Source organism: Boleophthalmus pectinirostris, unplaced genomic scaffold (genome assembly GCF_026225935.1).
Source record: "Boleophthalmus pectinirostris isolate CB_2022bp ecotype Guang Dong unplaced genomic scaffold, ASM2622593v1 HiC_scaffold_17, whole genome shotgun sequence".
NCBI lineage: Eukaryota > Metazoa > Chordata > Actinopteri > Gobiiformes > Gobiidae > Boleophthalmus > Boleophthalmus pectinirostris.
In genome coordinates this window covers 10,135,535-10,146,385 of record NW_026571115.1, presented here as the reverse complement: position 1 = coordinate 10,146,385, position 10,851 = coordinate 10,135,535, and the positions used below count along the sequence as shown (strand labels likewise).

The window sequence follows — 10,851 nt, the reverse complement described above, 5'->3', positions numbered from 1 at the left end:
TATTTTTGGGAAAATGTATTTTGAGAAAATGGCCCTTGAAGTTATGACTACAGGTGGAGGTGCAGAGTGAACCATTTTGTTGTTTCCACATGAAAGCTTCTTTGCTCAGAGACCAAACTGACCGAAATGAAAATTGCCTGTGGTGTGTCGTCTTAAAAGAATATTCATGCAAACAGAAAATGCTTTCACAGTTTTGCTGGAATTTGGACTTAAAGAAAACAAAAATATTGCTTTGCACTCTCACCTAACACAGTGTTGAAGATTTGATTCAGTTAGGACAACCGTGAAGGATGGGTCAAAAGCAAAAAACAAGTACAAGGACAAAATAATTTGAAACTCTAAAATACTTTAGTGGGACTGTGTTACTGGAATGCTCCTCAAATGTTTTTTGAAGTCAACACAAACACAAGTTTGTTTTCCATGTTTTCTGGGAACAGTACATTTGCTTATTTATTGGGGACAGATCCTACTATAAACACTAACAAAGCTGTTTTATGCTTATGTTTTTACACTATGCTGTCCAACAAAGGCAAAAGACCTTAACTCTCCAGAGTGTGAAACTGAGAAAATGACTTCAAAAGTATAATAGGTACGGCTCCCAAAATTTGACAACTAGTTGCTATAATGAAGAAATATTTGTATGTGAAAAACATTGAGCTCAAAATTGACCTTTGACCCTTATTTGACAGTACCTGTACTCTGCCTTTGGATCATGTGCCAAAAATAAGGAGTCATGCAAAGGCAAAAGGCAGAACTGACATGATCATCATTTGCTTGATTTTGCCCAGACTTCCATCCATTATAAGAACACCTCACCAAGGTCGAATCATCATGGTGTTTGTTTGAAATGATATAGAAGACGTTTGGATTTCTTATTTAGTGCTGATCAGGATCGTGCGGTGACACTTACACACAGTTTGTTAAACAGTTTGTTAGTTAAACGGTTTGACACACAAGTTACTTTGCAGTATAGTATGTACAGTAAGAATAAATACACAAAATACTTTCACATTAAAGATGTGAGAGAAAGTATACTTGAATTCAAAGGTATATTTATTGAATGTGTTAAGACCCTGTGCCAAGGCCGCAACAAAAAGGAGGAGGCCAAAGGTTGGATTTTAAAACAGAATATCTTTATTCACTAAATCACAAACAAAACATACACTGTTACTGCCTTTTGCCTTTGCACGACTCCTTATTTTTGGCACATGAGACAAAGCCAGAGTACAGGAACTGCCAAACAAGGGTCAAAGTTCAGTTTTGAGCTCAATATTTTTCATGACATTTATGCACGTGATAAAGGAGCTCTCAAATGCTGCCAAAATTATATAACAAATTTTTGACCAAACCTGATGTTACAGCATTCTGCCTCTGTAGGGCAGTATGGTGAAAGTATTCAGAACACAGTACTCTTCCATTTATCTGAATATGTTAAAGTGATAGTGTGTAACTTTCTGGAGGTGGAGTCAACTGCCTGTTTACATGTAAATAGAAAGTTAAAACCATACTTTGTAACATTCTCCATGGCGATAGATATGCTTTAAGTTTAGAGCCAAAGGAACAACATGAACGACATCCAGAGTCAGGTTTGTGGAGATGCAAGCCAGAGTTAGGATACATTTTTTTCAAGTTACATACTATGGTTTTAAAAATACATTTGCAAAATGGTTAAATTCAGTATTGTAAAACTAAACACATTTTCTGGACTCCCTGATTTCACTCATCTCACTTCTTCCCCTTTACCCCAGACTTTTCTTCCAGCTCCTCCGGTGGGACCCCAAGGTGCTCCCAGGCCAGCCAAGAGTGCCTCCCTCTACCGTGTCCTGGTGTCACAGTTCTGCCTTTTGGTTACATGTTTTCCCCAGTCCAGCTCCGTTTCCCAGTCTGTTCCAGTCCTACTCTTGCTACCTCCCTCCTTTTCCTACAGCTGCCTCTCATTCCCCAATCAGCCCAGGCTAGTCTGCGGCTGTGTCCCAATTCAAAAGGCTGCAGCCACCGAAGGCTGCGAAGGCTGGGTCCTTCGTCGGCCGCGAAGGCTGCAGCCCTTGAACTGGCCTCCGCGGACGCCAGGCCATTGTGGAAATGGGACAGGTCTAGCTCTCGGAGCCGCTCCCCCGTCGCCCAGCAACCGAGGGACGCTGCTAGAGCTAACGCTAACACGCTCCGCGCAGATTACGCACACGGATCAGTAAAAAGAATACGCACAGGTCATCAAACTGTCGGATTTTGTGACCAAATTATTTTAATAATTCGCATCCAAATCTTATGGCCAAAAACGAAAATGTATGTTTAACTTTTGCAAAACAAAATGGCTATATTTAAGGGATACATCTTAAATAGACTAAATTATCTTAAAGTTTACAAAAACTATGATGAGATATGCATTACTAAATATTATCATTATTAAGGATTTGTAAAGAAAGACATCTCTCCTGAGAAAAGCTGGTTTATTAAACAATCCAAGGAACTTCTGGAAATACTTTATCATAATATGAAGTCAAATATTAAACCCATTACACACACACACACACACACACTCTGCATTAACAGGTTAGTACAAACAGCTGTATGTCAGTAAATCTCATTGTGTTCCCTTTTTGCTGAAGCAAGTGACAATCAAAAATGAACAAAATATCTTTGCCAAATATGATCATGTGGAATACCACTGCTTATCTGCAGTACAATAGTACATTCTTATAGTACATGTAATTAGTTACTATCAAAAGAGACATCAAATAAATGGCACATTTCACCATAAATCAAATGTCAGTACAGACTGAAAAACATTCAGAAAAACTTATGAGCAGATGTTTTCATTTCTGTCTCACACACTTGTTCAGATCATATGAGACTCTGGACCTCCTCCTCAGAGACTCTGGACATGGACATTGGAGACATGGACATTGGAGACATGGACAGTGGAGACATGGACATTGGAGACATGGACATTGGAGACATGGACATTGGAGACATGGACAGTGGACTTGGACCACTCAGTCTGATGTGTCTCTCGTCTTCTGGAGGAGGAAGAGCAGAATGGGTGTTAGGTCTGATTGATTCAAAGTTCTGTCCTGCAGAGTGAAAACCTGTAATGACACACACATTAAGAAAACTACAACACTATTAGAGGAAAATAAGTTTCACAGAGCATGCAGCCCCAAAGAACACCTGGACTCCCCCCGCACTATTTACATTTATTATTATTTATTTATACGCAAGGGAGTGAGAAAAACAATTCTTTATATGTTTTTCGTAAGAAGAATTGACAATAAACAATTTTAACGTTGAACTTAAACTCTGATGTACATTCAGATTCAAAGGCAGTTTATATCTGAAACAGCTAAATGAATAGAGGAATCCCACACATTTGAGAAATGCATATTTTCACAATTTAAAATCATAATTTCAACATGAGCACGATTCATTTGCAGCTCTTATTATTAGTAGAATTTTCAATGTAACATGCCCCATACCTAATCGTTGGCAGGAGTCTGGGTCAGCACCTCCAGCTCAGTGTTGGCTTTACTTTGTCATCTGCATCTGACCCATTTTATGAATCACAAGCATCTTGTCAGCCAACAGTTCTGTGGCCCCTGCAGTGTGCTGTGTCCTCATACTGGAGGCTGCAGATGAGAAAAGAAAATTCATGTAAAACAGATTTCTCATTGTTATAACATTAGATGTGACAGACTTAACAGACAGTCGGGTCGTATCTACACCAGGTCGTATCTACACCAGTGTCTGCACAAATCTGTTAAATGAGCCTCATGTCCATCATAAATTTGACCTGTCCAGGCAGGATATTATATTCTCTTCACTTTACAAACATGCACGGATTGTTAAACGCATATAATGTATTCCCTGAATGAAATGCACACGTTGGAGGCTTATATTATGTGATATACTAGTAAATATGAGCTTTGATAGAGTCAGACTGTGTCTTTTTAGTTGAATGTATGAAATAATTCGTGTTTTTATCTTAACTCCGAGCTACACTGACCAACTGTTTACATGTTTACACTGTCCGTGAAAACATGGAGTTTTCTCCTCGTTGCTTCTTTAAATCACTTTGTGGGCTTCTTTTCCCCTAACAGTAAAAACATCATTAGTGTTTGATGGAAATGTGTCCAAATATGAAAGTTTGAGCGGACTTTTCATCGCATTAGCTGCACATCACTAGGCAAACTTTAGCTCAAAACTCCGCGGTTCACGCAGTTAAAAACAAACTTATTTGACAGTTTTGTGGGAGTTATTGTCGTATTTTACATTTACAGTTGTGTTAGTAATGATTTCCTAAAGTTAAAAGTGTTACTCACATGTTTTTCTCCGCTCTCCGGACGGGCTTTTTGCTCCGTGTTTTCGCTCCGTGTTTTCGAACATCTGACTGCCGCCGCGCGGTGCATGCTGGGATACTGAAGGCTGCGAAGGATACTCGGATGTGTCCTCCGTTCGCGGCCCCATCTCCATGGAAACGAGGCCGGTTTTAGGGCTGCATTTGAAGGCTGCATGACATAAAAATGAAATGGGACAGGCCTTGTTTCACCGGAAGTGACGTATGCGGCCTTAAAACCAGCCTTCGGAGGCTGCAGCCCTCGAATTGGGACACAGCCTCAGACTTTGCTAGATTGTCGTGATGGTGCAATGAAGGCCCATGAAGCACTGAAGCGTTCCATCCATTTGCTCTACTCTTGAGCCGCTGCTTCAAGGTGCTTCATTTGCTCCACTGCGCCATCAAGTGACCAAAAAAAATGTATAACAGCCAGTGATAATAGAACAATCAACATGATCATTGAGGTTCTGATGGAAAGATTTATACTGAATAAATGAATTATTAAATATTTGAATGTTTGTGATTTCAACATAAAGTGTGAATTTATTAACATGGAGTCTGTGTTCATAATATAACGGTCCAGTTAAAAGAAAAAGTAGGAACAAATTGGAGATCAGGATGTAATGTGACTGTGCTTGTGTTACTACTTTATGGCGGTGCTTATGCCACAATAAGCATGGCAAAACAGGGTCATACGATGGAGTACAAGGGTCAGATAAAAAAAAATAAAAATGCTGGCGCTAGGAGAATAAAGTCGTAACATTTCGACATTAAAGTCGTAATATTATGAGAATAAAGACGAAGCCAGAAAAAGTCATAATTTTACGAGAATAAAGTCATAATTTTACAAGAATAAAGTCGAAATTTTACGAGAATAAAGTCGTGATTTTACGAGAATAAAGTCGAAGTTAAAATAAAGTCGTAATATTATGAGAATAAAGTTATAATATTACAAGAATGAAGTCGTGATAAAATCAAAGTTAAAGTGAAAAATGCGGTAGAAGAAGAACCTTGTTTTTCAATATAAAACCAACAATAAGAAAACAAACAACAATTTTCTTCATTATTTGCACCTCTGGACTGAACCAGGACTAAACCAGGACTAAATCAGGACTAAACGAGGTCCGGGACCAGACCGGGACTGAGACCAGGACTTAGACCGGGACCAGACAAGGACTGAGACCAGAATTGAGACCGGGAACAGGACCAGGACTGAGACTGGGACTGAGACCAGGACTGAAAATGGTTTAGTCCTGGTTTAGTCCTGTTTCAGTCAGAGTCGGTGTCAGAGCACATCTACTGGAGGGGCATGGGTCACCAGCACGGGGGGCACTGCCATTTGAGAAATATTTTAACGCGGTGGAGTCATACACAGCAGAAATGCTATCAAACACGTTTTTCTTTAACAGTATTAGGCTAATTATGTGTTGTTATTATAATCATTATTATATTAAAATGATTATTATTAGCTGCAATAGTTGTTGAGGCTGTGTGGTAGACGATACGCACACAAGACAATAATAAAAGGTTGAGGTTTATTAAAAAAACAATAAGACCTGCCGCTGGTTGTAAACATTAAACAACAGCCTCTCGTCAAAAACACCTCTGAACAACATCACTGAAAGAAGCATCCAGGCAGGAAATAGCCACGCATCGAACAGCACCAGGGCTGTAATGGGCGTGGTACGTGAGGGTGCGCCGTCCAGTCCTGTCCTATAGAGACCTGAGACTTGAGGGACCGGGACTAAACCAGGACTAAAACAGGACCAGTGGGGGCTGGTGATATAATTTTTTGGGAGGGGCATCAAGGCCAAAATTATATATATTTTGAATAATATATGTATTATATATCTAGTCTATAGTATTATAACAAATACCAAAAACAGACATTTTGGTTACTATTGGCTGAACAATATCATCAGAGCACAATGAACAGCCAAGCGCAAACTTCACGCAACAACACATAACACGCCGCTCACACCCAGACCCAACGTCAGCAAAACTACAATAAGAGGCTACGATCACAACATGAACACAGCAAACACAGAACAACCAGAGCAGCTCCATCGTACCCGCGAGCTCATTTACGCACTATTTAACTATTAACACTATAATACTATTTAACTATTAACACTATAACACTATAACACTCTTTAACTATTAACATTATAACACTCTTTAACTATTAACACTATAACACTCTTTACCTGTGAGGCTCCAAGTTCAGATTTGCCGCAAACTAATGAAAACCAGCCTCTTACCTTCTCCAGAGACTGAAGCAGAATGTTTCCTCTATACGCTGTCCCACTGGTTCTGTTTCCAAAAGTGTCTTGTCCAATATGAAGAGATGAAACTGGTCCAAATCCTGGTCCAGTCTGATCCGTGACGCGAGGTCCAGGAGCCGAGTGCACGAGCGGTTGTAAAATTAGTCTTAATCCCACTTCCCATTTAAATCTGAAAGTTACACCAGTCCATATCAGCACCAGGACACCAGGTAGAATTATGCCTCTGCGCGCTATGCTCAGGTCAAACTTTTACACCCAGAAACGAGCGGGCAAAGGCGGGTAGAGCAGCGAGCGACTGCCCTGGCCCCGGCCCCGGCGGCAGCGAGAGCGCGGACTATCAACACGGAGTATCAAGGTGCAACAGCGGCTTGGAAACTTCACACACGCTCTTGTTCCAGGCCTGTCATTTCACACTGTTGTTAAAACAGCCCAACACACAACAAGATCTTCCCGGCATTACTGAACACACGCACTTGAACAATATAGAAACTGAACTCTAGACGGACTTTGGCGAACGTGTAAACAACTCCCGCTACGAGCCCAACACGCTACTACTCCTGCTACTTCCTTAGCCGCACAGCACCGCAGGAATGGTGCCGCGGCTTTACTTCCGCTCTACTTCCGCGTTTCGCGGGATTTGTCTATAGAACGCACTAAGACACCTGCGTGCTTACGTCAGTGCGCACGTGCGTGCTGTTGTTATTTTTGTTGCTACGTGCATCTTTCAAACATTGCAATCTTTGCAAACTTTGGTCGAGACCAGAAAGTGCGCTATTAAATCTACTCTGAACTTTTCTACGGACACCAGCCTCATCTTTGGGATATTTCTACAAAGACAGCTTCTGACCGTCCCCTGATTCGGACTCCAGGACTCTCGGGAGGAAAAAGCACAGGTTTGTGACATATTTGACTCGGTACAAATGTCAGTAACGCGCCTTACAAAGCTTTTTAATCCGGGATTGAAATGGCGGCTTTTTCGTTTTTCTTCATACAAATTCACTAAAATCATCGCGATATCAGCTGCAATGAAACGCCGGAGGTACACCGCGTAGGTTTTAGTTTAGACCTGGTTTAGACCTGGTTTAGTTTAGACCTGGTTTAGACCTGGTTTAGACCTGGTTTAGACCTGGTTTAGACCTGGTTTAGTCCTGGTTTAGTCCTGGTTTAGACCTGGTTCAGTCCTGGTTCAGTCCTGGTTTAGACCTGGTTTGGTACTGGTTTAGACCTGGTTCAGTCCTGGTTTAGTCCTGGTTCAGTCCATATATGGTACAAAAGTTGGGCATCTTGGCACAGTTCTTTTGGTGAGAGGAAGTAAAAAGTACTACAGTAGTCGTGTCATGTTACATTTTAAATGCAGTAATATTGTAATGTAACGAATTTACAACAAGTCATACATCCACATTACAGTTTTGAAGTCACTTGCCCAACAGTTTTTTTTACCCCACTGAAAATTCCTAAAAGTAGGGTCATTTATAATCCAGTGAGATTCCTGAATATAGACAAAATCAGATTTAAACTGTTTGGCAAAAATAAATAAAACTTTGCATTTGGTGTTATTTCACAAACCCCCATCACAGAGAAAGAAGATAGAAAGATTCCAGATTCAAATAGTAACTCTAATGAACAGAGATAAACAAAAGGGAATGCTCTAAGTAAACCCTTAGACTCGCTCAAAGTACCTGCTGTCTTTTTTTTCATTCATAGATATGCATTTTTTCTATTAGAGTCAAATGGAAAAATGTTTTAATAAGACTCTAAATCAGTCAATAACAACAGTCATATCTTCATAAGAATATATAGTTGAACGTGAGAACAAGCACCAAACCAGAGGTCCTCTTCTGTGGAACCGATGTTAATAGTCACTTTTTTGATTCAAGGAGACAGCGCAGAACCACTGATGAATCCTCTTTCTATCTTTAAGTGGTGCGTCCTGTTAGTTCTGGTGTTTGACACAAATGTTTCTTCCCACAGGTCTGTGTGAGCCAAGACCCAATAGTGCTCCTGGCCCCCGGGCCTTCAGGCCCCCAGACCTCCAAACCTCCAAACCTCACATCTACAGATCTACAGATCTACAGATCTACAGATCTACAGACCTCCACATCTACAGATCTACAGACCTACACATCTACAGATCTACAGATCTACACATCTACAGATCTACAGATCTACAGACCTCCACATCTACAGATCTACAGACCTCCACATCTACAGCAGAGGACAACACATCTAACTCTAAATCACAAACACACCCTAACACACACACCCATAAACTCACGCACACACAAACTCACACAAACACACACTAACACCAGCACACTCACACAAACACACAAAGATTCACACACAAGCACACTCACACACCACTGCTCCTGCCACGCCTGCTGCTGCTCCTGCCGCTTCTGCCACGCCTTCGCCGCTCCTGCTGCGCCCACGCCCGCCTCTCCTGCCGCGCCCATGTCCGCCGCTCCTGCCGCGCCCACGCCCGCCTCCTGCCCGCCCACGCCCGCCTCTCCTGCCGCGCCCATGTCCGCTGCTCCTGCCGCGCCTCCGCCCACTGGTCCTGCTGCGGCCCCCACCCGCCGCTTCTTGCGCGCCCGCCGCTCCTGCCTCACGCCCGCTGCTCCTGCCGCGCCCCCGCCCGCCTCTCCTGCCATGTCTCCGCCCGCTGCTCCTGGCTCGCTCGCCGCTTCTGCCGCACCTGCCACACCACGCCGCTCCTGCCACGCTCACGCCCGCCTCTCCTGCTGCGACCACACCTGCCTCTCCTGCTGCGACCACGCCCGCCTCTCCTGCTGCGTCTCCATCCGCCGCTCCTGCCATGTCTCCGCCCGCTGCGCCTGCCACGCCTCCGCCCGCTGCTCCTGTCCATCGCGCCGCTCTCGCTGGTTCCTGCCGCGCCTCCGCCCGCTGGTCCTGCTGCGCTCACGCCCGCACTCCTGCCACGCCCACGTCCGCTCCTGCCGCGCCTACACCCGCTGCTCCTGCCCGCCTCCGCCCGCCACTCCTGCTGCGCTCACGCCCGCCTCTCCTGCCGCGCCCACGTCCCTCTCCTGCCGCGCCTTCGCCCGCCACCTGCTGCGCCCACGCCCGCCTCTCTCCTGCCATGCCTCCACCCGCTGCTCCTGCCACGGCCGCTGATCCTATTGCGTCTCCGTCCGCCGCGCCTCTGTCCTGGCCGTCGCTCCTGCCTCACGCCGCCCGTCGCCCCCACGCCCGCCACTCCTGCCGCGCCCACGGCCCGCCACTCCTGCCGCGCCCACGCCTGCCACTCCTGCCGCGCCCACGCCCGCCACTTTCCTGCCGCGTCCCCGTCCGCTGGTCGTGCCGTGGCCCCCGCCCGCCGCTTAAGCTGTGCCCGCCGCTCCTGCCACACCACCGCCGCTCCTGCCTCGCCCCTACCGCTTCTGCCTCGCCCCTACCGCTGCTCCTGCCTCGCCCCTGCCTTCTCCACCTCTTAGGGTTCACCGTGTGCCGTTACTCGTATGTGTCCGACATACTGCTCCTGCCTCACCCCCACCTCCCGCTCCTGCTGTGCCCGCTGCTCCTGCCATGTCCCTGCCTGCTCCCTTCTGGCCTGTCCTCCTCCTCCTCCTCCTCTTCCTATGCCCCGCTTCGCTTCTCTCGCCAGGCGCCCCAAGCCCTCTACGCCTCCTCCTACTTGTTTCCCTCTTGCTGCACCTGCCATGCCCCCGTCTGCTGCACCTGCCATGCCCCGCCTGCTGCTCCTCCTGTTTCTCTTCTTTCTGCTTGCAGATCTTTCTTGGGTTTTGTCTTTTTCTGAAGCGCTAGTCCTTCCTTCTCCCTCTACTTTCTCTCTATCTCTCACTTCTCCTTTTCTCTCTCTCCTGCTTCTCTTTCCCTCCCTCTTCTCTCTCTCTCCCCCTCACTCTCTCTNCCCCGCCCGTCGCTCCTGCCTCACGCCCGCCACTCCTGCCGCGCCCACGCCCGCCACCCTTGCCGCGCCCACGCCCGTCACTCCTGCCGCGCCCACGCCTCCACTCCTGCCGCGCCCACGCCCGCCACTCCTGCCGCGTCCCGTCCGCTGGTCGTGCCGTGGCCCCGCCCGCCGCTTAAGCTGTGCCCGCCGCTCCTGCCACACCACCGCCGCTCCTGCCTTGCCCCTACCGCTTCTGCCTCGCCCTCCGCTGCTCCTGCCTCGCCCCTGCCTTCTCCACCTCTTAGGGTTCACCGTGTGCCGTTACTCGTATGTGTCCGACATACTGCTCCTGCCTCACC

At 46.0% G+C, this 10,851-nt stretch overlaps 1 long non-coding RNA gene across 1 annotated transcript; it reads right to left on the bottom strand.

Moving 5' to 3' along the window:
• Positions 1-2,455: 2,455 nt before the first annotated feature.
• Positions 2,456-4,597, bottom strand: LOC129408667 (uncharacterized). The gene is made up of 3 exons (XR_008632068.1): positions 4,317-4,597; positions 3,474-3,623; positions 2,456-3,086 (listed from the first exon to the last, which is right to left on the bottom strand). It is a non-coding gene; the product is annotated as an uncharacterized LOC129408667 (long non-coding RNA).
• Positions 4,598-10,851: the final 6,254 nt, after the last annotated feature.